Here is a 25,599-nt window from a genome sequence, read left to right on the forward strand (position 1 = left end):
CGCACAGTTATCCCTTGCCTGCTCATCAGCACAATTGTTGATGACATCTATGGTCATTGGGAAAGTGCCCTGGTGCCTTAGTTTCTTACATGGCAGGAGGAGCCCAGCTGCAGCTTCAAAGGTCTCTGTCCACAAAGGAGCATTGCAACATCAGGAAATACAGCAACCAAGACACAGCCGTACCCCGTTTGATTGCCTCTCTGGTAAGGAAGAAGCTCATCTCTGCCAGTTCTGGAGCTGTGAAACCCAATGCCAAGATGCCAGCATTGGCCCAGGGTCTGCTGGTGCATCATGTCCTGGTGGGGATGTCACATGACCAGAGCTCAGTTACCTAGGCTTTTGTAGGTGCCATTCAAACCACTGTCAGGCCTTTCTCCAACCCCTTAACCATGGCTTCTGAGGTCAGGCAAGAGCAAAGGCTTTCATCAGTGTGTGCTGGCTTGGCCGAGGGGATGGAGAGAAGAGGACTCTGCAGTTTTCTGCAGATGATCTCAGGAACAGAGAGACCAGCGAAGGTCACACAGACTCCAGGGTTAGAATCCAGTGCCCCTCAGCTTGCCTGGGCTTCTTTCCACAGAACAACTCTCTTAGAAGGGCACATCAGCATCTTGTCCCCTTTACAGAATAAAGAAACCAGACAGGAGTATCTGGAAGAATCACAGTGATTTGCTGCACACTGGGAGGGCCGGCAGCCTAGTCAGAGTGAGAGCAGAGACCTGTATGGTAAAGTAATCGAGACGGGATTCGCAGTCAGGAGTCGTTACACCTGGTTTCAGAGATGTTTTAGTTCCTTCTGGCAGATCCACGTGTTTTCTGAATCACAGCTTTCAGAAACCACTTTGTCCTTTGAGATGGCAGCACAGCTGTTTCTTATATCATCACCAATGATGTTCAATCTGAGTAGGAAGAGAACAGCCACTCTTAGTGTTTAGGATTTTCTCATAATTATCTTAAGTTGGTCATGTTTTCCTCTGGATTTGTAAGGACTGTAGACTATATAGTTCTTAGTTATAGTAAACCTAGAGTAACAACATATACCAACATTAAAGATAAAGGTTTGTGGGAACAAATGTCCAGCATAATTTTCAGTTACTTATTACTGGAGCAGAATTCTTGCAGCAAAAAAATAAATAAATAAATAACATTCATCTGATGTAACAAAGGAGAAGTTTTGTAAACACAGTTGAATCTTATTCTACTGCTAACATCTCCTGCAAGGAAAAAAGTTGCTGAGTTCAATTTGCTGAGCTTCGGTCTCCTAAATATATAGGCTATAACCCGCCAATGCTTGGGGAAGGAGCTCATGTTACATGAAAATGTGACAACAGCCAAAGACAGCGGGTGCTTAGTGGCTCTACAGACTCTCAGCATCCACAGAGGAAAGAGGCTAAGGCTCTGTGACGGCAGTGGTCCCTTTATTCCCTGGGAGTATTTGATTTAGTACTTATACATGGTTCCCGTGGCTCCCATGGTACACTGCCAGTGTGAACCATACAAGAATTCAAACAGCACAGGTGAAATTCGAGTTAACTGTAAGGCCGAGATGAGTTCAAAATTCACTGACTTATCGTAAACAGAAGGGGGTGTGTGACAGTGGGCGGGACTTCCTCCCAGATGCTGTCTCTCCTTTGGTCATTTTTTCATGGAGCCCTTTGGGTCTGAGAGAGAAATTGCTCTCACCCAGGTGCCTGGATGCTAGTCATACCATAGACTCCCTCCACTCTAAGGGTTCCTTTGTCTTATTTCTTCCATGCTTCGGGGTTTTCTTCAGTTTTTAAAGATGATTTCCTTAGGACTGATCTGTTCAAAATGCCTTTGAGGCTTCCTAGGCCTTTGCCTACCTGGCCTTGGGAAACCTCAAACATTATTTTATTAATTCCTCAAATAATCGTTCAGGGAAAATGGTTACTTTTTCCTTATCTGAAAACCAGGTCAAAGCTAAAACAAAAGCAGGGCTTAACCAATGCTCTCTCCGCTGTAGCTCAGCAGGCTCCGGGCTTACATGATGGCTGTCATATAATCTAAGCATCATTTTACACTCAGGGTAAAATGACAGATCGACCGAGCTTAATCCATACTCTTCATGTGCCTTATAATTTTATTATCACTGTGATCACAATAAAAGGAGCATGTTACATCACATACATGCACATCCACGTGAGCGCACAAACATACACATACAAGTGTTATGCAGGCTTCTAGGTAAGAAGAGTCATCAATGTCCAACTTAGCTGTGGATCCCACAGACTACAACCTGCTTAAACCACTGAAGCCATAGTGGCAAGACTATTATGGAAGTAACCACCTACTCTCTGTTCTGATTGGATTTGAGGCCCACTCAACAGGATGGAATTCATGCCTCTACTGCTAGTCTGGTCAAACCCACATGGGAACACACTGCTGTTGCATTGCTAGATGAATATGTTTCAAATTTCCTTCCAAATACATACGTTTTTATTACAGATTATTGCTGCTCTCAGTCTTTAGCACAGATACTTCTTTTTGCAGTAAGAAGTGATTTGACAACTAGAAGTGGTCACTGAGTGCTCAGCCCTAAGTGGGACAGCTATATCATCACCATGCCCTCTGGCTCAGGAATCATCACGGAAAGGGGCAGAAAGAATGTAAGAGCCAGAGGGTGCAGTTGATGTCCCTGAAAGTGTCTTCTGAACTTGATGTGGCTGATGCACTCATGAAGCCACTGCTGCTATGATTACCTGCACAAGACCTGGACAAGATTGGGACTGGACGGCAAACTTACCATCACAGGTAGAAAGGGAGATCTCATCCCCCAGACTTCCCTGAGCATACAGGTAGTTAATAGTTGCTGGGTGAGGAGATGTCATTTTCATCAATGACATAGTAGTTATTCATATGCCCATACTCCAGGGAATAACCCCCAGTTCATATTCATGCAAACAAGCACAATTAAACTCGATGGATCTCTCTCTCTCTCTCTCTCTCTCTCTCCCCTCCCCACACACCCCACCCCCACCCAATTGTATAGCAATTTCCTCTGAACTGAAACAATCCATCCTGGAGGGAGACTCATTCAGATTCAGAAAGTTCTAAAGGGAAACTCCTTAAAACTCAGAAAATAAACAACTCACAAGTATTAACAAGCTCCTGAAACTGATCAGATGCAGGACACATTTTATACCCAAAGGTTATATGAACAGTAAGTACTGCTGAGAAGAAGAACTTGTTTCACCAGTTGAACTGCCTACAAGCTGTGCAGAGAGCTTGAAGGTTCCAGCTTTTATGTGTCGTCACAAGTTTTGGGGAAGGGTTTTCAGTGATCAGCTGCCTTTGTGTCGTTTATGTTCTGTAAATACCCTCTCATTCATAGTCTTACAAGTAATTCCAATTAACTCAGTGGCTTGCCAAGTTGGACTTTTGTAGTAATGTTATTTTGATCTGTCATTGGTTCCCTATCTGGGGTCAGTAGACATTTATTCATACCTCCACAGAAATAGTGTCACATAACTCTCTCTCTCTCTGCCTCTCTCTCTCTCTCTTACACACACACACACACACAAACACACACACATTCGCTCTCTTTTTTCTCACACACTCTCCCCCCCACATACAACGCACTCTCCCTCCCCCCGTCATACACACACACACACACACACAATAGGAGAGGAACTTGAGGTTGTTGGGAATAAGAGTTTTAGTAGAAGAGATAGGAGAAAATAGTACATGAAAATGACCCAAATTCACTCAATATTTTGATGAAATTAGTAAAGAACACCTCACAAATCAAGCCTTGCTTTGTATGAAAAGTATAAGTTAACATCAAATAGTTTTATTTCTTTATAGGTACTATGTTGAAAATAGTCTTCAGTGTCACAGGTTTATGCTAATTTGACACCACTGAGTCATCTGAGAGGAGGAAACCTCAATAAGAAGATGCCTCCATAAGATAGGGCTGCAGGCAAGCCTGTGGGACATTGTCTTAATTAGTGATTGACCTGGGAGGGCCCATCTCATTGTGGGTAGGGATACCCCTGTGATGGAGGAAGGTCATTGGTTAATTAATAAAGAAACTGCTTGGCCTCATAGGTTAGAACATAGGTGGGTGGAGTAAACAGAACAGAATGCTGGGAGGAAGAGGAAGTGAGGTAAGACGCCATTCCCTCTCCTCTCTGGGGCAGATGCCATGCCACTCATCTCCAGGGCAGACGCAATGAAGCAAGCTGCCAGGTCAGACATGCTGAATCTTTCCCGGTAAGACTGGTGCTACACAGATTACTAAATATGGGCTAGGCAAGATGTGAGAATTAGCCATTAAGAGGCTAGAACTAATGGGCCAAGCAGTGTTTAAAAGAATACAGTTTCCGTGTAATTATTTCGGGGCATAAGCTAGCCAGGCGGCGGGAGCTGGGTAGCAGGAACGCAGCCCGCAGCTCCTTCCACACCCCTGGGCTGGTGGTTCTGGGTTCTATAAGAAAGCAGGCTGAGAAAGCCATGAGGAGCAAGTCAGTAAGCAGTATACTTCCATGGCCCCTGCATTGGCTCCTGCTTCTCGGTTCCTGCCCTGTTTTAGGTGCCTGTCCTTACTCCTTCAGTGATAAACAGTGAGGAATAAACCCCTTCCACAACTTGCTTTTAGCCACAGCAATAATAACTCTAAGTAAGAAACTTCAGAAAGCATGAGAAAAAAATCAGGATAGAGGTTATGAAATAGAATATGTATTTTTTTCATAAATATATTCTAGAACAGGACACTTGTTTTTAAATAATCCTCACTTCAACATCTCACTCACTGAAAAAAATTCAAAATGTGGTCCTGTATAGTGTCAATATTTACTATCTAGATAATTTTCTCTATTTAACAATCTCTATACTTAATATGTTATCATTATATTGTATATAAGCCTACATATGCTTCATTGTTTCAATTTCTACCTTTTTATTCTAAATGATTAAAAGGAATATTTTAAATATTGATTTGAGCAATGTGCACAAATTTACTCAAGATTTGTGTCTTAGCTAAGGCTACTATTATGAAAAAGCATGACCAAAAGTAGCTAGAGAAGAAAGGGATTTATTTCACTGATACTCACTAAGGTTAAGTCAGAGCAGGAACTTAAGCAGGGCAGGAGCAGGACAGGAGGCAGGAGCTGATGCAGAGGCCATGAAGGGATGCTGCTTACTGTCTTGCTCACTGTGACTTGCTCAGCCTGCTTTCTTATAGAACCCAGGACCTCCAGGTCAGGGGGTGACACCACCCACAATGAACTGGGACTTAAATTACTAATTAGGAAAATGTCCTACAGGCTTACCTACAACCTGATTTTAGGGAAGCAGTTTCTCAATGGATGTTCTCAGATCCACCTCTCAGATGACTCTAGCTTGTGTCAAGTTGGTATAAAATAAAACTCACTAGCACAGTTACTAAAATATGATTCTCAACATCATCTCTCCTGAAAAAAGTCTGCACAGAGATTTGATTGAATCCTGCTTGCTTTTGCTTATGAAAAACATAAACACGTTGCTGTTGGGACATGGTCCAGGAATGGACTCAGGTAAGGAGAAGTCTGAGTGATTGAGGGAACACTCCAAGAAAACAGGACAAGAATCTTGTGACTCAGTTCCTTCCAAACATGGAAATGTTGTTGGAATGCATTTTCTCACTCCTCCAAGCACAACAGAAAGGAGTGGGCTTATTTCAGATTACTTATTAGTACTTACTATTGGTAATCAATAATATTCAAGCTGTCCTCTGTGTGTGTCTCTGGAAGAGCATGTTTGTCATGCTCAGCTTGATTTGTTATTGTGTACAGCTAAAGCCTGTGAACTTTGCTCATGTGAACCGTCTCAACCTTCAGAGTACAGATGGCTGCTGCTCTGTACAAAGCCGACTGCTGCACGAGGCTCTAGTCCACCTCATTTATTGGCTCCATTCTCTCAGCTCCTACCACATCTGGAGCAGTGACACGTTGCTCCTTGTTATACCAATAATCATGAATCCTGCTAAAATAAATAGCTTAACTATGAAGCATCAGCTCTTTCATTGCGTTTGTGACTGTGCAGACAATCTCACACAACGAGAAAACAAGACACCAAAGGGCAAATAGCAAATGTGCTGCTTAAAACATTTCATGCAAAGTGTAGAAAAGGATAGAAGGTAAAAGAAAGAGCAATGTGTGCTGAGGTTCTAAGCAGTCGTTTTTCAAACAAGTTAGTCTGCTTCCTGGCTTTAAAACTCTATCTCATGCATATATACATATATGCATGCACATGCCTTTATAAAAGGTTGATATTTTTTTATACATGGAAATTTTCAGCCACTTTTGGAATCGTACTTTCAGACTGTTCTGAACATCTTTAATCTTTGATGTCAGTGTTAGAGCCCTACAGTAAGATGACCTGAACTGAATATTCGGGTGAGCTCCTCCAATACTCACATATCAGAACTTAAAGTGGAGCCGTTTATCCATCTCCAGTTCTTTTCTGGAAACGAGTAATTTAGTCCAATCCAAAATGAATGTCCTCTTTTCTTTATCAAGTCCTTTACGAATCTCTACAATCAAAGCAGAGGAGAGGACTTACCCTGAGCCTGTGTGCTGTGACTCGTATTCCACAGCCTCCCGACATCTAGGTCAAGTGTCACCTGTGTCCGTCCTGAGTCCTCAGCACAGTTCATTCTTCCTCCCTTGAGGAATCTGTGCCCAGCATTTACAATCCTAGGACACTCACCTTACATATGCAGGTATTGACTCACATGTCCCATTAGTCTCTCAGACTCTGAGCTTCCATAATGTAAAGTTTCCACAGCCTTTGCATGGAAGATCTGTTCAATCTAGAGATAGTGATAGAGCTTCCCGAACATGCTTACACCTCTATTTTATAGAACAACTTACCAGTTCTTCTTGATCGTGAATGAGCAGCAAAGTGGCTCCTTTTCTAGTGCAGTCAGATAGACCATCCTTCCAAACACCGGACTCTTGAGAAAACTGTATGCATTTCTCTCGGTGTGGCAGCCAGTCTTTGGGGCACGTTAGCTGAACTGGACTCTCTGAAGTGAGGAGCAGACATGGTGAATTTCTACCCTGTCTCTGCTGCACCACAGCCAGTTACACACAGTAGTTGCTTTGCCAACACGCTTTTACACACACAGGAACATGTGCTGGGACAAGATCACTGTTAATAACACCTCAAAGAAATATAAATGACACAGAATTTATTTTATTTTTGTTTCTTTTGATTAACATCAGATAAGGTTAACTATATAAAATTTTGATTAAAACAACCAACTATTCATTGTAGTGGTTTGAATAAGAATGGTCCCCATAGGCTGATATATTTGAATGCTTAGTTATCAGGGAGTGGTATTACTTTAGATTTGTCCTTGTTGGAGGAAGTGTGTTATGGGGATGGGGTTTGAGGTTTCAAAAGCCCAAACCAGGCCCAGAGTCCTGCAGATCCTGCTGCCTGCAGATCCAGATGCTACTTCTCTAGCATCATGTCTGCCTGCATGCTACTGTGCTCCCAACTGTGATGACAATGGACGAAATCTCTGAAACTGTAAGCAAGCCCCAGGTAAATGCTTCCCTTTATAAGAGTTTTCATGGTTGTGGTGTCTCTGCACAGCATTAGAACACTGACTCTAAAACATTCCTCTAAAGCAAACTATTTTTTTTGGTATGTGTCTGTGTGTGTGTGTGTGTGTGTGTGTGTGTTTTATATGCATGTGTGTACAAGTACATGTGCCTATGCATGTGTGGAGGCCAGAGAAGGATGTAAGGTCTCCGCCTCTATCCCTCTCCACCTATTCTTTAGAAGTAGAGTCTCTTATTGAATGTGAAACTAATACTGATTTCTCCAAAACTGGAAGCAGGCAGGTCCCAGTGCTTGACCTGGGGTGCTGATTACAGGGATACTTGAAGGCGTAAGTCACAAACAATCCCACACCAGTTTGTAATTATGACCAATAGACAAGGTATTTATTTAAAGGGGAAAAACTTACAGATCACCGTCCCAGACAACAGCCCTCTGCTCAATCAGGAAGGGAGCCTAGTTGCCGGAAGAGGAGCCGGAAGCCAGAGAGAGAGAGAGAGAGAGAGAGAGAGAGAGAGAAAGAGTAGAGGGAAGTGGCCGCTTTTTTAAAGGGAGAGAGACCACGCCCCAGGGGGCTGCTATCTCAGCGGCTATTGGCTGAAGGAGCAGAAGGAGCTCCTGCTGAAGGTGTAATTACAGTCTCCACGCTTCCACACAAACACTCTTAACCACTGATCTATCTCTTAAGCTCCATATTTTACTTTTTAAGTAGCTGTTCGTCTGTAGTAACCAACTGTGCTATCAGGCTGAGGCAGCATGGACAGGAGGCCAAGGTGCTAGATTTCAAGATCACATTTCTTCAGTTTCCAACAGCATCCCTTACCAGTGACATCACTTTTGACAAGTTCTTAACCTTTTTATGCTTCCTTTTTCTCGAACATAAGACCCACCATGATGTGAGCCTTGATGAAAGGTAATGTGGTATTGATTAAAATCAGAATATCAAAATTACCTGTTGCTTTCGTACTGCTCTCTGAAACGTTCACATTGCATTTTTCGCCTGTTGTTTTTGTCTTGTTCTCTTGAATGACTTTTCCTACTGGTGTTTTTTGTACTAGCGGTAGATAGAAAACACAGGAATAAGGTAAAATGTATATTCTATATTCAGAAGATAAATATTGTATCTATCACTTCAGGAAATGAAGTCAACTCAACAAGCTTGAGTATGGACAGGAGACAATGTATTAGCGACACGTGGACCACTTTGGAGACAGAGTGAACAGAGAACCAGAAGAGCACAGAACAAACAGGTTCACACTGCTGTTGGTTACACCACATCTAAGGGCACTGCTGAAGCCCATGCACCTCTCGCACCTCTGAACTTCGCCCCTGTGGAGTGAGGATGCTCACACCCGCACCAACCATAAGGTTGCTGGCAGACACCTTATAAACTCATATGTAGGCATTGTGGTTTTCATTGTTATTGTCATCTTGTCACTTGTGACCATTTTTAGAGTTCTAGGTGCACATGCGTCATCCCCATAGTGATTCTCTAAACAGGAGAAATGCAACAGGGGATATTGTCCTGTAACTGCCCGTCATTGTTTCTCCCCCAGGCTCAGGGTGGCCAGCTCATGTGAAGAAGCCAAAATACTTACGGTGGAACTAGAGGAAGATTTTGTTTTGTTTTGTTTTTCAAGGCAGGGTTTCTCTCTGTAGCCTTAGCTGTCCTTGCACTTCCTCTGTAGACCAGGCTGGCCTATGAACTCACAGAGATCTGCCTGCCTCTGCCTCCAGAATGCTAGTATTAAAGTCCTGTGTCACCACTGCCAGGCTAGAGAGAGAATTCTAAGGTAAAAACATTTGTCTCACTTACCTAAGACACTGAGTTTAATCCCAATCAGGACAAGAAGGATCAGCCAAACACAGCCAAGTTTCAGAGCCAACCGATGCCAGTGTGGGCACCAGCAATAATCTGAGAAGTTAAAGAAAAACACACCTTTAATCTAGTTGAGAGTGTTTGCAATCAATGAGGTAGTTTGATCAACATGGACAATTGGATTCACGTTGAGGGTGGGGTACAGAAAAGTCTTTCTTAGCCTCCTTACTATGGAATTCTACAGTTGGGTCAAATGGGTGGTAGGAAGGTCAAACTTGATTGATGGAGAAGATGTCTTGAAAATTGCTGAGTGGGTGCTGTACAAAAGTAAAGTACATGTTCTGCTATGGTAATGAACCAGCCATTCCTCCAAGAAGGAGTATCTTTGTTTATAGGAGGTACACACACGCACACACGCACACACGCACACACACAGAGACCTCAGGGTTTTTTTTTGTTTTTTGGTTTTTTTTTTTGTTTTTTCGAGACAGGGTTTCTCTGTGGTTTTGGAGCCTGTCCTGGAACTAGCTCTTGTAGACCAGGCTGGTCTCGAACTCACAGAGACCCACCTGCCTCTGCCTCCCAAGTGCTGGGATTAAAGGCGTGCACCACCACCGCCCAGCTCCTCAGTTTTGTACTAAGTACCACCTTTGCACTGGTGATGTATAGCAATTCTGTTATATCTGCACAGATCGAGCTCTCAAACTCTTAAAGGAGAGCTGAGCTGTGGTTAGAAGCCATCTCTATGAATATTGCTTCACACACACAAACACAATGGAGTTTTCCGTCTTAACTGAGTGCATGTGTAAGTGTGGCTGTGCCTTTTACAGGTTGGTATCTACTAGCAAAATCTGTTTTTATTTTTCTTTTTTCCCCTTTCCTTAAATGGAGTCTTTTCACCTTTTCATGTAGAGGAAGCAAGTGTGGCTTCCCTTTGACACAGGAGTATTGCCAGAGTTCAGAGAGTTCACAACTTGAGGTCACTATTCAGTAAAATGAGAGGTATTTGAGCACAAGCCTGGGTGACTGGCAGGCTATATTAGTCAGGGTTATCTAGGGTCACAGAATTTACAGAATGAATCTCTCTCTCTCCGGATATACATGAATTCACTGGGAGGACTTTCAGGCTGAAGCCCAACAATGGCTATGAATGGAGAGCTCCACTCTAGTAGCTGCTGAGTCCCGCAAGGCTGGTGTCTCAGCTGCTCTGCTGGGATCTCGAAGAAGGAGATGAACGAAAGTGCTGATGGGGGTGAGGGCAAGCAGGTGAAGCAACCCTTCCCCACCCTTCCTTCTTCCATTGTCCTTCTATGGGCTTCCAACAGAAGGTGTGACCCAGATTAAAGGTGTGCCTTCCAGTCTCCAGGTCTGTGTGTCATCCAGGCTTAAAGGCCAGATGTCTTCCTGCCTCAACATCTGGATCACAAACATGCCCTCATTTCTGGATTAGTTCACTCCAGACATAATTTGAAAACCAAGAAGAGCCGTGACGAAGGAGGTGAGGAGTGACTCATGCCTTGACCAAGACGGTGCGAGAGCTCACTGTGCTCTTCACAACAATGTCCAGCTCAAGACACAGAGTTACTTCTTCCTGGAATTTTCTATTCAATAATTGGATTAATATTTATCAACTTGTTGACTACAAATTATGAAAGTGCACCAGATTGAAATGGTTGATTAAGGGGGTTCTGTGCTATAACACAAGCATCTACAATACTGCCTTGGTGAGATACCAGGTCCTGTATCTGTGCTTTTATTGGTGACCATATCAGTTACTACACAATAAAATCTTATGTATATCAGGAGTTCAAATACATCAAGTTATAAATGTGTTCATAAAGTCTCATGATTTGGACAGTTTCTCTTGACTTTAGGCTACTTTAAAAGCATGGGTGTCATATGAAACAAGTAACAATCATTTTGGTTTATTTATGAAAATACTGTGGAGAACCATTAGCTAGCTTCTATCACTCTAATTTAATTAAAATAACAAATAGCTCTTATTTGCTCTCTAACATCTACATTTATAATGTTCTTATAAATTCTAAGAAAACTTTCCTAGTTGCCTTTTTGCTGTACTTTCTAGGGTTTCCTGTCATCTAGGTTGACCTCTAACTCTGCATGGTTGAGAATGGCCTTGAACTCCTGATCTTCTGTCTCCACCTCCCAGGTTCTGGTTGGTATCATAGTTATGAACCACATACCTGCCTGGGTTTCCTTATTTTTGCAAAGTACCTTTTGATTTATGATTTACATATATTTCCTGTTGGCTTTATATGTTTCTAAATATTAATGTAATTGTAATTTAAATGTTAATGTAAATGAATACATGTTTTGAGTTCATGTTAAATTTTTAAAATCAGATGTGCTGTTATTTATTATATTGTCTTTTATTATTCATTGTATTTTCCAGAATGTTTGTATATCCAATTCTACCTCTTCTAGATACATTTTAGGTTTTTTTTTTTTTTTTTTTTTTTTTTTTTTTTTTTTTTTTTTTTTTTTTTTTACATTATCGCAGACAACTGAACAGTTTAACCCAGACTGAAGACAAGGACCAACTGTCTCTAGTCTCTAGACCAGCGTTGAGACAGAACAGTCACTTAGATGAGTTAGTTCCTTTTCAAATTTTCCTCTGGAGAAAGAATAAAAGGAAGGGATGGAGAGGGAGAGAAGAACAAAGGTGTTCCAGAAGAGACATGGACAGTCTAACATGTGCTTGGAGTGGTATCTATAGACCCAGCTAGCTACAGACAGAAGACAGTCACATACAGAAGGCTGCTTCTGTGTGGAATGCACACTTCCTTTCTCCATCTTTAGTCTCTAACAAATACTCCACAGCAGTCATTCCCATGGCTCTGAAAGCATCCTCGGTGTCGTCAGTAATCTACAGATTACCTGAAGCACGCAGCAATATGCAAGCAGGTTACATATAAGGACTACATTTTGTGTAAGAGACCAGCATGCATGCAGAGGTCTGGAAGCAACCTTCTGTGGACAGTGGGCAGGGCTGTAGGGAGAGAGGTGATGGAACTGTCATGGAAGGAAGCAGTGTGTTAGGTTTGAAGAAACAGACAGTGGCTGACCACCGCTGCTATTTAGCTCAGGTGTGTCCTGGACAGGAGGCAGAACTGTAGACAACAATTACTCAAAATTCCTGAGCATAGCATCTGGCCTGTGGTAACTGGCAATAAATATTGTTTCTTTCTTTCCTTCCTCCCTCCCTTCCTTTCTTTTTCCAAAATGTGAGGCTTTTTATTTGTTTTTGTTTTAATTATAGGTAAAAAGCCACTTAGGTGACTTTAAAAAAATCTTTATCCATTCATGACAAAATTTAAAGAGCTCCTGTCCTCAGAGTTGGGCTCCCCGGACTCCCCGTACTATCTGCTCTACTACTGCAGTTACATACAGAAGAGGCTATGTAAGCACTGGCTATGCGGCAGTACCTGCTTTGGTACCCACAGAATGCTAAGTCATATCCACTGTTCCAGGCATTTCAATGGTTTTCCCCTCACATCTGAACCTATGGACTGTCCTCCAAATCCCTCCACTGGTCACCATTCCTCCTGGTTTGATCTCCACAGCACACCGGGCATGCATGTTCCCCACATCGCAGTCCTGTTCTCCCTCTGCATTTGCCGGTGCAGCTGACTAGAAGGCTCCTCTCTCAGATACTCAACCATGGTCTCCAAAGACTTCCAGGACTTGAGGCCAGCGTCATCTCTCAGAAAGGCCTGCCTTGATCACTCTGCTTGACAGGATGCCATCTCTAATGGCAAAAATTTTAATTTCCTTTTAAATGCTTTCTCACTGGCATTCAAAATTGCACAGTCTCTGACACAGGTGTTTATATCACTGATTTAAAACTTCACAGTAATATAAAATACCGGGAGAAAGACCCTTTCCTGTTTCTTCATGGCTGTTTCCCCAGTGTCTAGAGCAATATTTGTCTCATAGTAATTGGTTATTTCTGAATGAATAAATAAATTCCAGAGGCATTTTTACTTATTACAATTACATTTTTACATATCCATTGAACCATCTGAACAAATCTTTGGCCATTTGACCACAAACAAAATAGGTCACCACTCACGTCCCCCTTTCCGGTTCTCTTTGCAGGCAGATCTAATCACAGTGCTTCGAATTTACCATGGTGTGAGCCCTTTAGCTAAATGGGTCCTGGTGGTTTCACAGTTATGCTTCTGCATCAACATTTTCTATCGAACGCCATGTTCTGTTTCTATTCTGCTGTTGTTTGTTTTGTTTTTCTTCAGGTTTATTCCCAGATTATTGAAGATTAAAATAATGTTTGTTTTTTTTCCGTAGTCCTTTTTTTTTTTTTCTAGATAACGTTTTTTTCTAGTCTTCTTGACTGGGATCTTAGACAGTAGAGCCTGAGAAGAGCCTCCTTATCTTTCTCTATATTCATTTTCTTACACTCTTCCTCCACTTTTGCTAGACATGAGGGGAAAACCAAGACTTGCTTTTTCACAACAACAACAACAACAATTTACTGCTGCTATGAATTCCCTCTACACTTATCAAAGCAGCCATTCCCTCCACTTTCTGTTCACCCTATGTAAACATTATAATGAAGCTTATTTGCTGACTCGAAGACTTTCTTCTTGACTCAAACCTTTGGCAATGTACACAATTCTCACAAGAAGCTCTGGAGTTGGAAGTCCACGTGTCATAACACATAGAATCGTCAGATTGGAAAGCAACTGCTTTAAGACGGATGTCAGTGGGTTCAGTTAGCCAGCAGAACGGAATAATGTGTCATGATCATTCTATAGACTTTCTGCCTGAGCTCCTGGCCTCTTACATCTCAGCCATCCTCAGGTTGTGTGCTTCATCTGAACAACCTTCCACGTTTCTTTAGCTTGCATCACTAAATGCTCTGGTAGACAAGAGTGCTACTTTCAGTCAGTGTTGAAGGGTTAATTCCTGACTGGCTTTGGTACTTTGTGTGGTACATCCATTTAAAACCGTTATACTTAAAAGATAGAAACAGCCAGCTTTTAAAAAAATTAAATAAAATTATACACACACATACACACATCACCACCACCAGCAGCAGCAGCAGCACCAGCACCTGCACCAGCAGCAGCTTTTGATTTAATTCAAGTCTTTGATTTTGACTGTGACGTTTCCCAAGATTACCTTCCTTTCTGGGAGATGGAGACATTACCATTAAATCTACACTCTGCACTGTGAAGGGACACTGAGGTTGCAGTGAAGTAGAGCTGGGCCACAGTGTCCGCATTCTGTAGGTGAACTCGGAACTGGCAATTGATTGAATCAACATCTCTTGAAACACGACTTTGCTCATGTAAATAAAATATTCTTTCTTCAGGATTTTAACAAAGACTGAATAGGGGAAGTGATGGGCAGGTTTTCTGCTGCCTAATCGAATAAAAATGGAATGCATGACCTTCCAGAATTGTGGTTTTCTGCAGGCAGACTGCCACGGTATGTAACACTAACATAGACGGAGACCTGCTTCTCACCTTCAAAGCAGTGACTTAAACCCATACGTTTCAGAGGAAAATTTTAACTCTGGAAGATAATTCAAATGCCAAAGAAGAAAAGCTGCTTACCTGGGAGAGGAGCTGGAGAGGATGCCTGCTTTGGCTCTTGGGTCTTGGCTTGGTTTAAGTTATCGTAGACCACTGATGCATCCATTGTAGGTGGAGGGACTTGACACTGAACTTGTAGACAGGAACAGACTCCAAGGTCTGTGAGTTGAAATAAGCGAAAAAGGAAGTCCGCTGCACACTCTCTACTGTGCGTGTCCACACCCACCCACACTGGTAGCTGGGGGTTTCTCCATAGTTACTGACCGTGGTGCCTGTCTTGCTCACAAGAGCTTACTTTTTTTTTTTTTTTTTTTTTTTTTTTTTTTTTTTTTTTTAAAGAAAGAATACTTCTGGGACGGTCTTTTTTGTTCTTGTTCCTCTGTCTGTTATAAGTTATTCCCTCAGAACTCTGATGAAATATTCATCTTGAATTCAAATTTACCTTGCTCCTGAACTCCCAGGGTTCAGATGTATGCCATTTTGTGCATGAAACTGAGGGTTATACATGAAAGCCTACGGTGCCATTTGGCACCGGTTGAAGCTCTGAAATCCTCCTGAAATATTCACACTGTGAAAGGAGCTGTGGAGTGTGGAGCTGCAGACGGGAACGTGGGGTAACCTCATGACTGACAAAATAGGAAGAGCAGTGATGGGAGCAGCGTGTGCCACTCAGAGCAGTCCTGAGTGAAAGGACTTCATCTGTCAGAGCGACAGGGAGTGGAGGACACAGGTCTATGCGATGTGCTATCTCCTCCAGGGATTTCTAGACCCAGAGTCTTAGAGCAAGGACCACACCTAAGTCAGACAGTCTCATATCACAAGTGAAAAAGAAGAAGAGAAGCGAGGATTTCCTTAAAGTCACTTTCTGTGGTCGGAGTGGAATTGTACCAGGTGCACACAGTTACATGACCGTGGCAGCAGTCTGCAGGCTGTGCGTTCCAGGAGTCAGGTGCACACTTACAGCGTGGAGAGCACATTCATTTCCCAAGGCCAGAACCTCCTCAGCTGTCACTCTTTGTTGACGCTCATTTCTCCCAACGCCAAGCATGGAGGGAGTTCTGTCTCATTCTCCATCTAAACCTAAGATTCAACAAGTGTGCAAGATTTTCCAATGTTGTGCATCTTGTGTGATTCTATTTATTTCTTTCGCTCAGATTACTATAATCTCTGGTCGACAAGGGTGCTAATTTCAACTGGTGTTGAACTTTTAGTATAGTAATTTTCATATACATCAGGTCCTCAGGCTTTTGTTTAAATAAGAATTATTTAAAAGTTCATTAATAGTTCATTTTCTATCCAACAATCCCCCTCCCTTTCCGGGACATCATAACCTTCAGGGGTAAGTGTATGAAGAACATTTCGAATATTTGAGGTGGGTCATGGGCAATGGTTAAGCAAACAACGCTGTGGTCAGTGACTATGGGGATATATTAGACCAACAGAGTAAAGAGGAGTCTGATTCTGTGTTTAGATGAAGAATTAAGCTTTGAAAAGATAGTGAAGGATATTGAAGTTTTCTTTCTTTTTTCTTTTTGTCTTACTCTATTATTTTATGTGTTTGTGTTCGTGGTTGTGAGCTGCCTTGTAAGATAGGAACTGAATGCGATCCTCTGGGAGGACAGCCAGTGCTCTTGACTACTGAGCCATCTCGTCAGGTCCAACACTGAAATTTAGCATTTCTGAAGCCTGGTTCCGATGCCTCTACAATGACCTCATTAAATGCAAGAGATTTGAGGGGGAGGTGTTTTCATTAGCAGGTGCTTTCAAACATCTCTAAGCCACAAAGCATAAAGAAACTAAAAATAACAACCAAACACATCGCCATTGGTCTGTGTGTTCTACGCAGCTGATAGCCCACTTTTCCTGTGATGGAGTGACAGGAGCCATGACAATGACCACACAGTTACAAATACAACGAGAGTTTTGTTATGTAGCCATCATTGTACAGATAAAAATAAAACCCTACTGAGCGTTCACATGTGGGGAAAGCATCTGCCTACTGAAGTCATCTGATCACCTAATTGCCTAAACGATTGTTCCACTGCAAAATGTCAGATTTCAGGATTACATTGATCCTGTTACTCTAAAACAGAAGGAGGGTAAGCGGACGTGTATTTGTGTGCGCGAGAGAGTAAAATGTGACATTAACCATTCATGATGTGACGTGACTACTAAAGAATTCAAATGGTGAATGGGTGTAGGTGATCCTGGGCTTTATTTATTTTTATTTATCCATGTATGTGTTTATGCATGTGTGTGAATACAGTGTATGTTTGTATGGTGTATGTGCGCATGTGTTTGAGTGTGTACACGCCTGTGTGCATGTCCAGTGGGCAGAGGGGACTGCGGGATATTCTTTCCTCCTTGTTCCTTTGAGGCAGTGCTTCCTCTGGACCTTGCACTGATATTCTTTTTTTTCCAGACAGTCTGGAAAACAACATGCTTCAGTGATCCCCCTGTCTCCTCCCTTCTGGATGCTGGGGTTACAGTGTTCCAGGGACCACACCTGTCTTGCTGTATCTTTTTTATTTGCGGAGCCTATCTCTCCAAATCCTGATACTGAGTTTCAAAGTGGCTGTAGTTAATGTCTTATTAAAAATCTCAAGGTTTAAGAAAGACAAGCATCCCAGTGGTAGCCTGCTTTGATATTGAACTCTCTTACTTTCATAGTGGAAGTTAGAATGTACAGAAAAATAGAGTGAAAGACCAATATTACCCTTGAACGTGAAGAAATAAAGAGACTACACCAAAAAAAAGTGATAAAAGGAGGGGTAGAGAGATTGTTCAGTGGTTAAGAGCACTGGCTGCTCTTCTAGAGGTCACACGTTTGATTCCCAACATCCACTGGCAGCTCAAAACTGTAACTCCAGTCCCAAGTGTCCTGATACCCTCCTCTAGATTCTCTGACCACCAAGTGCTCACATGCTGCACAGATGTACATACAGATAAAACACCCACACACATAAAATTAAATAAAAATAATTTAACAATTTTTTAAATTTTAATTTACATTCCACATTCCAACCACAGTTCTTCTTCCCACTCCTCCTCTTGCCTTCTTCGCCTTCCCCCCACAGCCTACCCTGCCAACCACTCCCCCCAAAGGGTAAGGCCTCCCATGGGGAGTCAACAATGCCTAACACAGCAAGTTGAGGCAGGATCAAGCCCCCCCCCCCCCGCCTCAAGGCTGAACAAGGCATCCCACTGTATTGAATGGGGTCCAAAAAGCTAGCTCATACACCAGGGAAAGATTCTGGTCCCACTGCCAGGGGTCCCTCAGATAGATCACGCTACACAACTGTGTTCCACATGCAGAGTGCCTGGTTCAGTTCCGTGCAGGCTCCACAGCAGTCAATCTAGAGTTCATGAGCTCCATGAGCTTGGTTCAGATGTCTCTGTAATTTAAAATAAGGCTAGGAAAGGTGAGTGATAGTTCAAATGTCAAAATCACAGAAAGATTACACAGATACAAAAACAAACAAAACAAAAATAGGGAATCATGGCCAAGCAGAGAAAGGAAGGGATACTTTATAAATTAAAGCATCACAAATGTATGAGCTTTTTCAGCAAGAGTTTTCAGAATTATCCTAAAGATGCTTGGTCAGCTACTAGGAACTAATGAGCCGATGGATGCCCCAGATGAGCAGGGACACAGGAAGGCGACACACAAGCAAAATCATCTGCCAACAAGGACACGAAATATGTGCATAGAACCTCACAGATTTGGGGAATGAAAAACCACAACAGCGGAAATGAAATGTTCACTGGGGGTCAAGGGAACTTGGTATTTTTCAAAACTGTAAGCAAAACAAACTTTTTTTTCATGAAAGCAAAAGTTGGAATGTTTGTGAAGGAGAACAAGGACGAGACAAAAAGAGGGGAGACTGTTGAAGGTGACAGGGTGTCAGTGGATCAGAGCATGGTACACACACGCGTGAACATGTCACAAGGAAAATTGTTTGGCTGTACACCTACTGCCTTCTTATAAAAAGTGGAAAAAAGTGATAAGCCACTTTTCTTTAGAGATATTCTGGTCTCAGTATTTTGTAAGTGCAGCAAATGGACTCATACAGATGACGTCTTCAAAGCTGTGGAAAATTCATTCCACCTGAAAATATTTCAGTCAGCAAAATTATTCTTCCAAAATGAAGAAGAAACTGAGACCTTCCCAAATATTCCAAAGGTGAAGGCGTTTATTAGCACTGTACCTGCTGCACAAGAGACAACCCAGAGGTCTTCAGGTCAAAGAGAAAGGACAGTAAGGAGAAAAACACAGTCATACAATGTTTCCAGCACACACAACAGCACAGGGCACTTTAATACTGGTACGTAGATTTTAAGTGACAAGCACACACAAAAAACAAGTATACCTGTATGGCAATGTGTATATAATACTTAAAAATGTCAAACACAATTGTTCAGGTGAATGCTTCACCCCAGCCCCTGGCATCCATATACCCAAAGAGTCTGGAATGTTCGGGAAGAAGCTCCACCCCAAGCCCCCACCCTACCCCACCTCTGGCTCTCTCCAAACCCTGCTGCATCTCAGAAAGCCGGCCAAATGATAACCCCTCCCCCAGAGATGCTCAAGACCACTCCCACAGGGTATTAAGCTACCCCCTGAAAACAGATGGTCATAGGTCCAGCTGTCATCACCGTGGGCACAGGAATACCTTCTTACAAGCCTGCATGCACACCCCACGGGCCACAGCGAGCCCTGAGACAGCTCGGAATGAATGCGGCCCTCCGTCCACAGAATCGAAAACTTACTAAAACATGCTGAGATATTTTGTGTTTGAGTTTTGTTTTGTTTTGACTCAGGCGTGTAGTTCTCAAGAGTGAACTTTGTGCATGACAGCATCCTGTCGCCGTGTCAAAAGGTTGGCATGTCTGTCTGAATATTTGGTCCTCAGTGCCAATACTGAGGGGGCAGGATGTTAAAGAAGAGGCCGGGTTGGAAGTCCTTCTTGGCGCCAGTCTTGACTCTAGTTTCCTGTTTTGCCATATGATCTTCCTCTCACCCTTGCTTCTTCCTGCGTCTTCCCACTTCTTCTCTCCTCTTAGGTAAAATGCACTCTATACTGGGGTTACTTTTGGGCTGCACCAACCAACCTGTCCAAAATGGCACTGGGGAAAACAACTTACAACAGTAGTAACCCCATGTGCGCTGGCTAGCTTTTGTGAAACTTTGGAACGTAAGAGTCTTGTGGGAAGGGGAAACATCAATTGAGAAAATATCTCCATAAGACTGGATTGGCAGGAAGTCTGTGTGGCATTCTCTTTGCTAATGATTGATATAAGAGGGCCCAGCACACCGTGGGTGGGTGCCACCTGTGGGCAGGTGGTCCTGGCTTACTTAAAAAAGCAAACAGACAGGCTCCAAAGCCATAGAGAAACCCTGTCTCGAAAAACCAGAAAAAAAAAAAAAAAAAAAAAAAAGCAAACGGAAGAAGCGATAAACAGCAAGCCAGTCGGCAGCATTCCTCCACGGCCCCTGCTTCCCCTCCTGCCTCTAGGTTCCTGCCTTGAGATCTTCCTGCCTACCTTGCCTTCATGGTGGACACGTGAGGTTGCTAAACCACTTCCTCCACAAGCAGCTGCTTTTGGTCATGGTCATTATCACAGCTATAGAAGGCAAACTAAGACCCGGTCCTGTAGAATGTTCTCTAATAAGAATGACCTAGATGACTCGCAGGACTAAGGATTTAAAAGAATAGTTATAAACGGAAGCAAGGAAGTGACGGTGTTTGAGGAGGTCACAACCTCTTGAATGCCCTGGAAGAGGACGGGAATAAAATCCCAACTGAAGTCCAGAAGACAAGTAAGTGGCTGAATGGAATAATGAGCAGCGCAGGAATAGAAAGGTGCACTCAATAAAGAGGCATAAATTCTGAAGGAAACTCAGGCTGAAATGGAGACAGAATTGAAAAAAAAAAATCCCATTTGTTAGGGACACTCAGAGAACAGGGCACTGGATACCTTTAGGCAAACAGCTTCCATATGTGTGAGCATTCAATTTCCGGTGGAGAGAGCCAAACCAGAACCTAACCAGACAGAGATTTGTTTGGTAACAGACTTTAATGGCTACTTTAAATTCCTAGGGTGGGTTTAAATGGCTTTCACTTCAAGGAAAGGAGGTCGGCTTGGGGAGTATTCCAAGGTCTCACGTAGCACTTTGGCGGAGACGAAATGAAATGGTGGTCTCTTTGTTCTTCCTTCACGGCCTCCTAGAAAGCTTACTAATCAAAGACAGGACTGCTGGAGAGATGTATCAATGTTTCTGTACATAGGGCATTGCTCCACCCTGTAGCTGCGTTCTGGATTTTGTTGCCCTGGGTCTCAAGGGAGTCAGCCTCACGTTGAGAAGACTCAATGGAAAGCCTTCCTTGGAATACTCCCCAAGCCGACCTTCTTTCCTTGAAGTGAAAGCCATTTAAACCCACCCTAGGAGTTTAAAGTAGCCATTAAAGTCTGTTACCAAACAGATCTCTGTCTGGTTAGGTTCTGGTTCGGCTCTCTCCACCGGAAATTGAGTGCTCACACATATAGAAGCTTCCTAGGAGACGAAGATAGAATGTCAAGACTCAGAGGCACAATAGAGCAACTGGAACACTCAAACAAAGAAAACAATAGGCAAGAATCTGGAGACACCATGAAGCCCAAATTTATGGGTTACAGATAAAGAGGTAGGAGGAGAATCTCAGGAGGAAGCAAGTGAATGGGGTATACAGAGAAGGCCCAGGGTGTAGTGCTTATCCTAGGATGGGATCTCTGTGAGCTACTGATTCCCTCAGGCCACAATCTCTTAGCTGTGACCGGCTCTCAAAATGCCATCATCTGTTGAATATTCCCAGGATTGCTCATACATTTCCTTAAAACCATGAAGCACTACTAACGTTCGCCGGACACGTCCTCACGACACGCACAGAGACTTGCTCCACTAATTTCCTAGGTGTATCTTAATCCAAACAAGCTGATAATCAAGGTTGAGCATCACAACAGCATAAAGGTAGCCAAGGAGCACGGGAAATGTCGCACAATATCGCTTATCATCATGAGTATTAAAATGAAAACGCAGTGAGGAAAGCTCCTGGTTTCTAGATCTCCAGAAGGAGCTTGGAAGTTTCTGGTTCATCTTCACAACACCCATGTGGAAAGCAAACATCTCTTCTAGGCTGGGCAAGAGAGGTGAGGACACATAGGAAATAAGTAAAGAAACTTTGGAGTTCTGCGTTAAGTGCACAAGGTCACAGGCACCCTGAGACTTTATCACACTTCCCTGACCCTGCACCTCACCGGCACACTCGAGGTCTAATGCTGCAGTTCCTTTACTTGGATCAGTCGTGTCTGGTTGCCTAGAAAAAGGCACCGGCATTGCACAAGCAAAAACGAGCAACTGGAAGAAGACTCAGTTTAGACGAATCCACGCCGGGAGGTGCGGGAGTGTGTTTGCCGGGGTGACCAGCAGGGGGCGCGGAGCGGGAGGGGCCTTCGGGGCTCCTGAGGTTGGGGTTCCCTGGAGTGAGGGGAGTGTGCCTGAGCCCGGCGGAAAACGCGCTTGGACCTGGCTGACAGAGCGGTTTGGAGGAGAAGGCGAACCCGGTCGTTTTCACTCTACATTCTTTCCGTAGTGTTGAGAAAGCGGTGACGTCATCGTAACTCAATGCTAACTAGTATTTTGATAGTGCATCTCCTCGCCGGTTCTGGTGGCGCAGGCCGGTAGGATTTGCTGAAGGAGGCAGAGGCAGGTGGATCTGGAGTTCGAGGCCAGCCTGGACTACACAATTTTTTAAACCGCTCCCTCACAATTTTCTTTTCTTCTTTTTCTCTTGTATTGCATTTTTTTCTAACTTCAACACAAAAACAAGTCCACGGGAACACATCATCCCAAACATCCCTACAACTGCCACAATTCTGAACCTCACTCTGTTCCCACTCCGGCCCCTCGCACCCGCGCCTGCACCCAGTTGGCACCAACCAACTCCTCCAGCCTTTCAGGCATCAGTGCACTTTACAAGCTCTAGCCCACGCAAAGTTGCACACGCCCAACCCTCGTGTCTTCACTCCTCTCCTGACACGACCCCTTCACTCCAATCCGTGTCCTCAGCCCTCTCAACCCTTAGGCTCCATTTCGCTAGCGCTGCATGAACGAAGCAGCAAGCAGCGGTCGTCCAGATCAGAAACGATCGCTGCAAAGAGTCCGTTTTTTGTTGGTATGTGTTTTAGCAAAAATTCATAGAATGAAGTCATTTGATACTAAAATGGCGGTGGCGTTGAGCCACGCCTGCTACCTACATCAGGTCCAGATTCACTACCGCTAGCGGCCTGGAGGGATGGCTCAGCCGTTAAAGGCTAGGCTCACAACCAAAAATATAAGAGTTCGGTTCCCAGCACCCACGGCTGTCCCTCCAGGTACCTTTTTTGTCTTACTCCCTACAAAATAGGTACCTTTTTTTGTCTTACTCCGTACAAAACTAAAAGTAATATTAAAAAAATAAAAACTAAATAAAAAAGAGTTTCGTCTCCCTTCATTAAATTGAAATATTTTTGCAAACAATTTCTTTTAACTCAGTTGACTTTAAGCAATTTAATCAACTCAGTTAACCTGTTTGAAAGCCAGCTTCTAACCAGCAGCACCCGCAGGGCTCACGCTCAGAGACCCTGAGCCGCACTCTCCCGCTGCTCTGCGCCATCTCCCTTCTGCCTGGCGTTCTTGACATCAACTTCAGGGCTCGCAGTGTGGGGCTCGCAGTGCAGTGGACACCCAGCATCCCACACACCCTGCGTGTGACCCACGGATCTGTGTTCTGTGACTGCTCTGTTCACTTAACACGATGATCTCCTTCATTTTCATTGGACTCGGTGCGTTTTTTCCTCCCCCTGCTTTCGCCGCTCTTGCTGTTGTCACCCCAAGTGTCACCACCTTTCCTAACGTCCACACCTCCTCCCTTCCTCTTTATCCTCTTCCTCCTCTTCTCTTTGTCTTCCTTCAGCCCTTTTAAAAATAGTTGACATCTCACCCCCACTCCATCCTCACCTTAAGCCTCTAGGAACAGCATTTCCAATACCTTTTCTCTTACCCTAGGCTTTTGTGCTCATCTGTCTCTCACTATTCAATAAGGACCTCAGGGATCTCTCCCCAGACACCTGGAGCAAGCCCAGGTACACATTCTGAATGAGGGGGACAACCCTTCTTGTTAATGGCAGCCAATATGCTGTCTGCTCTCTGTCCTCCCAAAGCGTCAAGACTGAATTGGGCTACTGCTCTGGCTCTTTCCCTAAGGTCTGAAATGATGCACACTGCCAGCAAGCAGGACACCAGCATCCTTGGTGCTTCTGTTGCTGGAGGATGGTCCCGGGGCTGGCAGTGGTTCAGCTGTGTAGTGAAATGTGATTGGAATCCTGCGATCCGTATGCGTGAATGAAACTATTGTATGAAATAATGTCATCTGGTACATAGCTAGTAAAAATGCGGCATGACCCCTGCAGGCCTTTTTCTGTTATCTTAGCACCCGGCCTGGGTGAAGCTGTGTGGAGTAAAATCTTCTTGGATATCTCCTTAGAATTATCTGTATTAGCAAGTGGGGGTTGTAGAAAGACTGAGCAAGGAAAAAATTCCTAATTTCCCTGTCTGGCAACTGACCTGGGCAACCTAACTCTTTGGTTTTTCCATGACCAAGCAAAGGGCCCCTTCAGCTGCCTCTGGGAAGGACCAGAGACAGAGCTGGGGTAGAAAAAGCTGCAGGGACCAAAGGGTAGAAAAAGGGAGCTCTGTTCACAGAACAGCCAAGTAAAGGGGGACAGAACTGGGCAGGACAGGACTGGCAAAGGCTGGTGCGGGGCTGCGATATTCTTTGTGCTTGTCACATTCATTGCTGTGACCATGACCAAAACCAGCCTGGGGTGTAACACCAGGAAGGGAAACAGAGGCAAGAACTGAAGCAGAAACCACGGCGGAACCCTGCTTACTGGGCTGATCTTCATGACCTGTCACAATGCTTTCATATTTACCTTAGGACCACCCACCCAGGAGTGGAACAACCCACAGAGGGATGGGCCCTTCCACCTATCATCAGTCAAGAAAGTGCCCCCATGGGCTTGCACACAGGCTAATCTGAGGAATGCCACTTCTCAGCTGAGGCTCCCTCTTCCAGCTTCGGTCAAGCTGACAAACCTTACCAGCATTCGGGGGTTTCTTCTGGGAACAGGCAGGAGTTCCCCCAAACTCCAGCAGCTCCTCTTCTTTTGTGACCTGCTGTTTCTTGTTAGGGCCTGTTGGGCAGTCTTTAGGCTGGAACAACAGAAAAAAGGCCAAACAGGTCTTAGTGAAGAGATACCATGACCAAGGCAACGTCTAGAATAAAACAGTTGGGGCTTGCTTACAGTTTCAGAGGTGAGTGCGACCATCGCGGCAGGGGCATGGAAGCAGACAGGCAGACACTACACTGGAGCAGTAGCTGAGAGTTTACATCTTATCTGCAAGTTGAAGACAGAGAAAGAGAGCTAACTGGAAGTGGTTTGGGAATTTTAAAACCTCAAAGCCCAGTCCCAGTGAAATACCTCTTCTACAAGGCCACACCCCTGAATTCTTCCGGAAAAGTGTTAGCGATGCAGAGCCAAACATTCAAATAATTA

General features: G+C 43.8%; 1 pseudogene; it reads right to left on the bottom strand.

The window, feature by feature from the left end:
* Positions 1-750: 750 nt before the first annotated feature.
* LOC130886797 (killer cell lectin-like receptor subfamily B member 1B allele C) lies at positions 751-25,371 on the bottom strand (annotated as a pseudogene).
* Between the last annotated feature and the right edge of the window lie 228 nt (positions 25,372-25,599).

The sequence above is a fragment of the Chionomys nivalis genome, chromosome 1 (assembly GCF_950005125.1).
Source record: "Chionomys nivalis chromosome 1, mChiNiv1.1, whole genome shotgun sequence".
Classification (NCBI taxonomy): Eukaryota; Metazoa; Chordata; class Mammalia; order Rodentia; family Cricetidae; genus Chionomys; species Chionomys nivalis.